Source organism: Sarcophilus harrisii, chromosome 1, assembly GCF_902635505.1.
Source record: "Sarcophilus harrisii chromosome 1, mSarHar1.11, whole genome shotgun sequence".
NCBI lineage: Eukaryota > Metazoa > Chordata > Mammalia > Dasyuromorphia > Dasyuridae > Sarcophilus > Sarcophilus harrisii.
Genome location: NC_045426.1, coordinates 186,426,173 through 186,436,913, shown reverse-complemented (window position 1 = coordinate 186,436,913; position 10,741 = coordinate 186,426,173). Strand labels below are relative to the sequence as shown.

The following is a 10,741-nucleotide window of genomic DNA, read 5'->3' as shown; positions in this document are numbered from 1 at the left end:
TAATGTAAGGAAAACTATGAACTTAATTGACCATAGCAATAACAAAAACAATAAAAATAACATTTATCTCAATAGATGCAGAAAAAAAGCTTTTGACAAAATACAATACTTATTCCTATAAAAAATGCTAAGGAGCTTAGGAATAAATGGTGTTTTCTTTTTTTTTTTTATTTATTTAATAGCCTTTTATTTACAGGATATATGCATGGGTAACTTTACAGCATTAACAATTGCCAAACCTCTTGTTCCAATTTTTCACCTCTTACCCCCCCCACCCCCTCCCCCAGATGGCAGGATGACCAGTAGATGTTAAGTACATTAAAATATAAATTAGATACACAATAAGTATACATGACCAAAACGTTATTTTGCTGTACAAAAAGAATCAGATTCTGAAATATTGTACAATTAGCTTGTGAAGGAAATAAAAAATGCAGGTGGGCATAAATATAGGGATTGGGAATTCAATGTAATGGTTTTTAGTCATCTCCCAGAGTTCTTTCTCTGGGCATAGCTGGTTCAGTTCATTACTGCTCCATTGGAAATGATTTGGTTGATCTCATTGCTGAGGATGGCCAGTTCCATCAGAATTGTTCATCATATAGTATTGTTGTTGAAGTATATAATAATCTCTTGGCCCTGCTTGTTTCACTCAGCATCAGTTCGTATAAGTCTCTCCAGGCCTTTCTGAAATAATCCTGTTGGTCATTTCTTACAGAACAATAATATTCCATAATATTCATATACCACAATTTATTCAGCCATTCTCCAATTGATGGGCATCCACTCAGTTTCCAGTTTCTAGCCACTACAAAGAGGGCTGTCACAAACATTTGTGCACATACAGGTCCCTTTCCCTTCTTTATGATCTCTTTGGGATATAAGCCCAGTAGTAACACTGCTGGATCAAAGGGTATGCACAGTTTGATAACTTTTTGAGCATAGTTCCAAATTGCTCTCCAGAATGGTTGGATGTATTCACAGTTCCACCAACAATGTATTAGTGTCCCTGTTTTCTCACATCCCTTTCAACATTCCCCATTATCTTTCCCTGTCATTCTAGCCAGTCTGACAGGTGTGTAGTGGTATCTCAGAGTTGTCTTAATTTGCATTTCTCTGATTAATAATGACTTGGAGCATCTTTTCATATGGTTAGAAATAGTTTCAATTTCTTCATCTGAAAATTGTCCGTTCATATCCTTTGACCACTTATCAATTGGAGAATGGCTTGATTTTTTATAAATTAGTCAATTCTCTATATATTTTGGAAATGAGGCTTTTATCAGAATCTTTGACTGTAAAAATATTTCCCAGTTTATTGCTTCCCTTCTAATCTTGGGCGTTTTCTTTAAAAGATAAATTTTATATATAACAATCAACAAGCATTTTCTGCAATGGGCCTAAACTAGAAGCTTTCCTAATAAGATCAAGCATGAAGCAAACATGTCAATTATCATTGCTATTATTCAATATTATACTAGAAATGTTGTCTATAGCAATGAGACAAGAAAAAATGAAGAAATTAGAATAGGCAATGAGGAAACAAAAGTAGGTACTCCTGGAGAATCAACTAAGAAACTACTTGAAATAATTAACAACTTTAGCAAAGCTGCAATGGTTATAAGATAACTGCTTTCTTTTAAATTGATAATCATTATCACAACTGAAACTAAAACAAAAAAAGAGAAGAAAACATAAAATATTCTATGTGTAAAACAACTGATATGGAAAACATTTCAAGGAGAGATATTTTGGGAATCACTGAACTAATTTAAAGTCATAACAAAATTCAGGTCGTAGATATCATATTTTAAGAAACCATGAAAGAACAGTGTCCAAACATATTAGTACATAAAGATAAAAAGAAATTGGGAATAATCTCACAGTCACCTAGTTTTATCAGCTACCATTATTAAGAAGTACAAAGCATGGGATGTGATTTTCTAAAACTCATAGCAGATAGAGTTACAACTGAGAATCACTAACTCACTTAAAACTGAGTATAATTTTAAAGAAGAAAAACAGATATTCAATGAAAATTAGCACTTCTAAGCACTCAATAAAAATCCAAAGATCAGTAGAAAATTGAATGTATAAACTGGAGTCAAGAAAAAGATTATACACATACACACTTACACTCAAACATATTTTTACATGTATATGTATATGGAGCAGTAAGTAGAGACTTTATAAAGATTATTTATATAATAATTGAGAAACGGATGGTAACTGGGAAAGATATACCAAGAGAGAAAGAACAGGGGGGGATTAATTTTACATAATCTGTGCACTCAGAAACAGGACTGAAAAAGGAGAATAAAGGGAAGAACAGAATCTAGGATAGATTGATAGCCAAAAATAAATAAGAAAGAACTCTAGTACCGAACAGAAGTTTCAAAAAGCTCAGTTGTACATGAGACTTTAAAAGAAATGATAAGATCTTATTGCACAAAAAGTAACAAATACACAATTCAGTAATGTTAAATATATCCTTTGATAACCACAATGTAATAAAAAATATGTTCCATAAAGGACCACTGAAGAAATAGTTTAAAATAAGATGATAAATAATAATCCTAAATAACTTATAGATGAAAGAACATTTTTAATGGAGAAACAAAGAATAAAGTCTCTTTCAAATCTCTGAGAAGAGTTCACTAGCAAACAAACAATAGGGAAGACCACAGAGTATTCAATAGCAACATTATAAAGATAAAAATCTGTGAAAGACTTAAATATACTACTCAATGAAATGAACAATGTTAATTTCTTAGATATAGTGATGCTCCAGAAGCTATCTATATAGAGATGGTGGACTCAAAAAAGCAGAATGAGGCATATTCTCAATGTGCTCAATAAAGGAACATCTTTTTGTTTGACTATGAATATTTGTTAAGTATATTTTTTCAGGATGCTTTTTGTGGAAAGAAGGTAGTTGGGAAGGAAAAAAATCCTTGTAATTTTGGGGGGGAAATAAATTAAATCAATAAACTTATTCATTTCCTTTTTATCTGGGCACTGGAAGGAAAAAAAAAACAATGCTAATCAGATTTTTTGGATTCTGGCCTCCTATTGCCTTTTCTACCTTCTTAACTACTCAATCTAGGATTTAAATTCACATACAAATTCATAAGGTTAAATTTATATACAATATATCATAAATGTATAAAAAATGAATTTCTGCCTTGTGCCATAAATTTTATTTTCTTCCCAATTTTGCATGACTCAAAAGCAAAATACCTCTATATTATAGAAAAAAGGTACTTTTGCTACATTAAATTAGAACTTTAAAAGAAACAGTATTTTAAAAATAAATAAATAATGCCCAAGCAGCTGGAGATATGCTATAAAATTGAGGCTTGAGTTCACAACTCAGTTCCCAATTTTATTTTTGCCAGGGAAATGACTCTTTCCAAGGGAGAGTTACATTCATTCTCTACCTCCAATATCAGTCATAAAGTAGGACAATATTTGGTCTCACCACATCTACACTGGCAACCTCACTCTTACACCTGTGGAATCAGCTGCTGCTCAAAGTATCATTATTCCTTTTTCCCCCCTCCCCACCTTTGGAATCTAAAGGCCATTTAACATTTCTCTGGCATCCCCTTTGCTTACCCCTGACCTATTCTTTCAAAAACTATTGTTATAAAACTCACCTTATCACTCAGGTTTTTGTACATCTTCCTCTAGGTATCTTCTGAAAGGTTTCCAATCAAATTAGCTGTCATATCATTCCATCCTCACTGGCCATTTCTATGCTAACCAGTTTTAACCTGCAGATATCTATGAGAAGAGATATCCAAAGTCAACGTGATTCCTACCTGGCGTGCTACACTGTTTATGAGCTCTCTTATCTCTTCTCTCTCTCTCTTCTCTCTCTCTCTTCTCTCTTCTCTCTTCTCTTTCTCTCTCTCTCTCTCTCTCTCTCTCTCTCTGTATGTGTGTGTGTGCCCCTTTCTCTGTTTCTCTGTCTCTCTCTCTTTGGCAAACTTCTTTAGTACTTTTATTTGGTGTGATATCTAGTATCATACTATTTCTAATATGGCAAAAATAGATTGATATCTGGATACTAGAACAAATAAATAAATATTTATGCCTAGCTATACATATATGTTTTATTTATATGCATATATGTATATATGTATATGAACTATTAAATTGTTCATTTTATTATTATATAATTTAACATAAATAGAATAGAAAAGAAATATATTGTTATATCATTGCACTATTATATATTATATAATTATAGTTTATTTTATTATTATTCATTAAACAATATGATCTACTATATTTCTTATCTCCAGAGTCAATAGTCTGAATGGAAACTACTTGGACATGGGATATCTCATGTATATGTATACATGAGTAAGAAAAGAAGCCTGATGACAATGCAAGTACTATTTTAAACAGTAGTACAGTGGTATCAAATTAAAATAGAAATAGGATCCCCCACAGAGTTTCAGATTGATATAGAAAAACACTTACATATGTAACCATTGTTAAATTATCTACATTGTGTTATATTTTTAATTATTTTGTTAAACATTTCCCAATCATATTTTAAACTATTTTGGAATTCGAGAATTAGCTGGCAGTGAGTTGAAACTTCTGCCTCTCTATTTATCAGGTGATAAAACAATAGTGACTGACTGAAGGACTTTGAGAAATTGAGATATGGGATCACCATTTTAAGAAAAGAAGATAAACTTGCTACACATATCTTGCATTTACTCAGGTCAAAGGGGCATAAGGAAAGATACTAACGAGATAAGGTTCCAAAATTACAATTAAGGGGGAAAAAGGATTTAGATCTGTTTGGAAAACTTGGAAGTGAACAATATCTCCTGAAGCTTAAATCTATGTATAGAAAACAGTAGATCAAACTACTTTAAATAAGCATTTGCACCTTAGAAGTTGCAGGGGAAGTGAAGATAATTAATTAATTAACAGCCAGTGGTATTTTTTTGAAGATGAAGGACTTTTAAGAATACTTATATGGAAAGACAAAGAATCTAGTCAATACAGTTGTCAGCAATTGTTAATTGCATACTCCAATGTATATGGATCAAAACAATTTGTCTCAATGTCCATGAAGGTAGCTTAAGAGTGCTGCTTTGGAGTACTTATTGCTTGGTCAGACCTCAAATGTGCCAAGGTCATCCACTCAGGCCATCACAGGTTTTCATGACTTGTCTTACCACTGGACTTTGATGACTCAGGAAGAGATAGTGAGACTAAAGATTTTTGTATTTAAGTGAGGTAGAGTTACACATTCATACATCAGTCAAGACATCACCCCATGATGTCACTGATCCTCTTCAAAAATGAAAAATAAACAACTACACCTATTTATTTATTCATTTATATTTATATGGAAATATATGTATATATGTATGTGTATGATTGTATATGCATATGTATGTGTGTACATATTTATTGTTCATGAAAAAAGATGAGACAAGCAACTGGATTTGCTACAAGAGAAAGACACATAAATGTTCCCACTCCTTATATCCAGGAGTCCATCAGTGCAGGGAAAACCTTGGGTATTTAACTTCCATGAGGGAAGGACAAAAAGGATTAATTCCTTCCCAAAGGGGAGGAGAAAGGTATGGGGAAAAGAAACATTCTCTTTCCTTGGGAACTGCTAGACTATGAAGATCAACTTATCTGCAAGGTTCCTAGATATACAGATTCTCAGGGCAGTCTGATTGGCACCTATATTGACCCCCAAGGACACAGAGAGAGAGAGTGGACGAGCACCAATAATTTATGTCAGCTTAGAAGGTAATTTCTTCTTGACACATTCAGGTCCCTATATATAGGCCTGGTCCAATGTATCTGGAAAATATGGCAACTCAAGAACATAAGTTCAAACTGATTCAACCATTCTGGAGAGCAATTTGGAAATATGTCCAAAGGACAATTAAACTGTGCACACCGTTTGATCCAGCAGTGTTTCTACTGGGCTTATATCACAAAGAGATCTTAAAGGAGGAAATGGGACCCACATGTGTAAAAATATTTCTGGCAGCCTTTTTTATGGTAACAAGGAACTGGAAGCTGAGTGGATATTCATTAGTTAAAGAATGGCTGAATAAGTTATGGCATATGAATGTTATGGAATATTATCGTTCTATAAAAAACGATCAGCAAGATGATTTCAGAAAGGTCTGGAGAGACTTACATGAACTGATGCTGAGTTAAATGAGCAGAATCAGGAGAACATTATACACAGCAACAACAAGATTATATGATAATCAATTCTGGTGGATATGGCTCTCTTCAAAAATGAGATGATTCAGGCTGATTCCTATGGTCTTATGATGAAGAGAGCCATCTGCACCCAGAGAGAGGACTGAGGGAACTGAGTGTGGATCACAATATAGTATTTTCACTCTTTATTGTTGTTGCTTGCATTTCGTTTTCTTTCTTATTTTCCCCTTTTTGATCTGATTTTTCTTGTGCAGCATGATATTTGTAGAAATATATATAAAAGAATTGCACATGTTTATCATATATTGGATTATTTGAAGTCTAGGGGAAGGGATGAGAGGAAGGGAGGGAAAAATTTAGAACACAAGGTTTGGCAAGGGTGAAGGTTGAAAATTATCCATATATATATTTTGAAAATAAAAAGCTTTAATAAAGTAAAAAGAAGAAGACAAGTTCAGGAGGTCCCTTAACATTGTGCATACTCGTTTTTAAATTATAATTTTATTCTTTTTAAACCTGAGGCAAATAAATGTATAAAAATATTCATTTAGATCTTTAAATTTTTAATGATGCCAAAATCAGAGAATATACTATATTAAGTTCTGATTTTTAGTACAATAAAGTCATATGAAACACTAAATAGTACTTTACCCTCCTGCTAAAATTAAACTTTGGAGCAGCAAATTGGCACAGAGCTGTGACTCTATATAGATTAAGAGTTAATACGGAACTCCCTCCTACCTTTCTTTAGGCTTCCCTCTGGCTCAAAGTTGTATCCTCCTTATAACAACTTGAAAATTTCCACTCCTTCTATGTGGTGGATCATTTGTCTCCAGAAAAAGATGTATTTCTTGCTCCTTCCCAAACCCTAGTCTTTTAGGGTACCTTCTCTTTTCTTCCATGCAGGGTATTTCCTGTGCCTCCAAACAAAGAAACATTTAAGGGTCCTTAAGAAATAATCATGGGCTCTCCACCTTGAAAAAAAGCATTTGTACATTTTGTTTTAGTTTGGACAGAGCTTGTGGGGTGATTGTTAGGTAGCTGATAATGAAAAATATCCTTCTTTACATTTGAAAAAATAATTAAATGAATGTATATTTATATGGCACTTTGCAATTTCTAAATCACTTTAACAAAATATTATGTCACTTGTTCACGATAACTTTGTAAAATATACAAGGGAAATATTATTATCCCATTTTAGAGATGAGAAAAAAACTTTGAGGCTAAAGAGTTTCAACTAAAACTCCAATGTTTTTATTCATATTATGTTACAGCTCTCTTTTAGTAGCCAATTAGTCAGACACTACTATGTAGAGATATTGCTAAACAAACATTGCTGAAAACTCTGTGTGTATAAAATGTTTTTTTCCTCATCCTTGAAAGTATAACCCACCTGTTCTAGTCTTTTATATATGACAATAAATGAATATCATCTCTAATCCATGAATAGCTTTACTAAAAGAAAGTATAAGAATATTTCCTTAAAAATATTGCTTGAGTGGACTGACCAGAATTAATCAGTATTTGAATAGCATTCTAATTTTTTTTATAAACACAAGAATTAAAATGTACATGACAGGACACTAGGAAAAACATTCTTGGTAGATATTAAGAAGGAAAGAAAACGAAACATTTCTTTCTTTCCTGTATCTCCACTCTTATTAAATGAATTCAAACAGATTTTGCTATATATTACTATCAAGAAACTTGCAGAAATCACACATGAAGGATTTGTAATGTTGCAGCAAACAATAAATGATATTTACATTAGTGATTGCCTACCTGAATAATAAATCACAAGTCACTTAGTTATGTTTCTATAACTTTTTTAGTTAACATGACAAAGGGATAGTTATTGCATGATTTATGAGATATAAAAGAACAGAAATCCTCAATGGGGAATATTCAATGAGACTGAGAATCTTGAAAAATGCTGTCTTACCCTTTTTAATATCAAGATATCTTTATTAGAAAATCCAATCAACAAATCAGTGGGAAGTTAAGGGATAATTTTCTTGTGCTTTCATATAAATAATGAAGGATAGACTAATTCTATCAAGGTAATAGACAAGGTTATGGTAAAAACCAAAAATAACCATTAGTCTGATTCTGAAACAACTGTACAAACTCTATCTCTTCTCTGTTTAGAAAGAAATTTATGCCTCAGCATAATGAACCTCCTTATGAAAAGGATAATACAAATACAGAGGGAAATTAGAAACACAAGTCCAAAAAAAAAATGAGGCACCCATAAAGCCAATAATATTGAAAGGGTCGTAAGTGAGAGTAATTCCTAGCATGGGGTTCAGGGAGGATTGGTGCTTTTCAAGCTACTGGACAATGTTTGGTGTCCACCTTCATTCAACTGTCATCTGTAGTTCCATCAGTCACATGATGGTTATATCCCAATAAAACTATCTTGGCAGATAGGGTAAACCATGCTGAAAATAACTGACAAGGCTTAGACCTATAGGTTTACAGAATATCAAGCATATGAAGACTTTACCTAGTGAAATGAGTGAGTGAGAACAATTTATTCCAATAGCTATGAAGAAGACTGAAACAGGTGTAATAATGTGATGAGAGCTTGATTAGGCATTGAAGATGACAAGATGGTCCACTGTCTACCAGGAATCACCAGTATTTTGTCCTGCCATTGGGTTTCAATGACTCAGGAAGTCAGAGTGAGACACAAAACTCTATGCAAGTCCACATCACTTAAATTCAAATCACAATATGGCAGTAAAAAGCCAGGAACTTACCTGAGCTCTCCCCACTTTCCCTCAGAAACAAAATATATCAAGACTCTTAACAAATTCTAAATGACAAAACCTACAAAAGGACAGAATGAAACAACATTTCAGTTTAAAATAGCTTGGAAAGACTCCAAGAAAGGTCTGTCTCACTTGGGTGAAAGGGAAGCATAGCTCACCATAGATGGTGTCTTGGCAAGTCTGTGGGAAGCTCTTAGTCACAGCATTAATCATTCACTGCTCAGCAGGATATAAGCACAGCAAACCAGTAGTAAAACCTCCAGCCCCAATATGGAAAACAAGTGTCTGGCCTGAAAACCAGATAATAGAAGTGACTCAGTCAGGTTACCCCAGCACATTGAGCAACCTACCTGAGGCCCCAGTATTCAAAACATGTAACCCCACACATGACTCCTTAACAGAACAAGTGTGGGTCAATGTTTCCTGTGCTCCAGGACTAGAGCTCAACTTTGAAAGCCAAGAAATAGAACAAAAAATGATCAAAAAACAAAAAAGAATTTTGACTATGGAAAATAATTAAGTTGACAAAGAAAATCAAAATACCAACTTAGAAAAGGACAAAAATGGCAAAATATGAAACCTCACAAAAGGAATATGAATTGATCTCAAGCCCAAAAAACCTTCTTGGAAGAGCACAAAAAGAATTTTAAAAATCAAATAACAGAGATAAAAGAAAAATTAAGAAAACAAGAGGTATGCAAGAGCAAAAGATCAGAATAGAAAATGCAGGGCAAAAAGTAACTGAAGAAAACAATTCATTAAATATACAATTGACCAAATAGTGGGGTGGGGGTTAATTCATTGAAGAAAACAATTCCTTTAAAAGTATAATTAGCTAAATAGAAAATAACATAAAAACTTAAGAGAAGAAAATCATTTCTTAAAAATTAGAATTAGGCAAAGGGAAGCTAATGACTTAAAGAGACAACAAGAATTAGTTTAAAAATCAAAAGAATGAAAAATAAAAGAAATTATAAAATACCTCATTGAAAAAACAATCTGAAAAAATAGACACAGGAAAGATCTTTTAAAATTATTGGACTACTTGAAAGTCATGATCAAATCAAATGCCTGGCCAGCATCTTTCAAGAAATTATCAAGGAAATTGATATCTAAGATATCCTGATATCTAAGAATCACAAGGTAAAATAGTCATTGAAAGAATCCACTATCACTTCCTGAAAGAAATCCCAAAATGAAAATTCCTTGGAATATTGTAACCAAATTCCAGAATTATCAGGTCAAGGAAAAAATACTGGAAGTAGTCAGAAAGAAACAAATCAAATATAAAGGAACAACCATCAGAATTATACATGACATTATATCTTCTAAAGAATCATTGGACCTAGAATATGATATTCTAAAAGGGAAAACATATTTGACTATATTCAAGAATCAACTACTTAGCAAAATTGAGCATAATCTTTCAGGGGAATGGATGGATATTCAATGAAATAGGGGACTTTCAATCATTTCTTATGAAAAGGACAGAATTAAACAGAAAGCTTGATCTTTAAATACAAGACTGAAGAAAAACATAAAATGTTAAATGAGAAAGGGAAAAATGTTATTCAAAGATTAAATTGTTCACATTCCTATATGGGAAGGTGATACTTGTAACTCTTAAGAACGGTATGTACATGAATATATAAGCAGATGGTATATGTATAAATTGATATTGAAGTGATGGTATAAAAAAGAAATCAAGAAAAGAGGGAAGGCTGATAGAAAGGAAGGAAGAA

The 10,741-nt window shown here is 32.7% G+C and overlaps 1 long non-coding RNA gene across 1 annotated transcript; it reads right to left on the bottom strand.

Moving 5' to 3' along the window:
- Positions 1-6,968: 6,968 nt before the first annotated feature.
- Positions 6,969-9,285, bottom strand: LOC116420979. The gene is made up of 3 exons (XR_004231364.1): positions 9,158-9,285; positions 8,988-9,057; positions 6,969-7,196 (listed from the first exon to the last, which is right to left on the bottom strand). It is a non-coding gene; the product is annotated as an uncharacterized LOC116420979 (long non-coding RNA).
- Between the last annotated feature and the right edge of the window lie 1,456 nt (positions 9,286-10,741).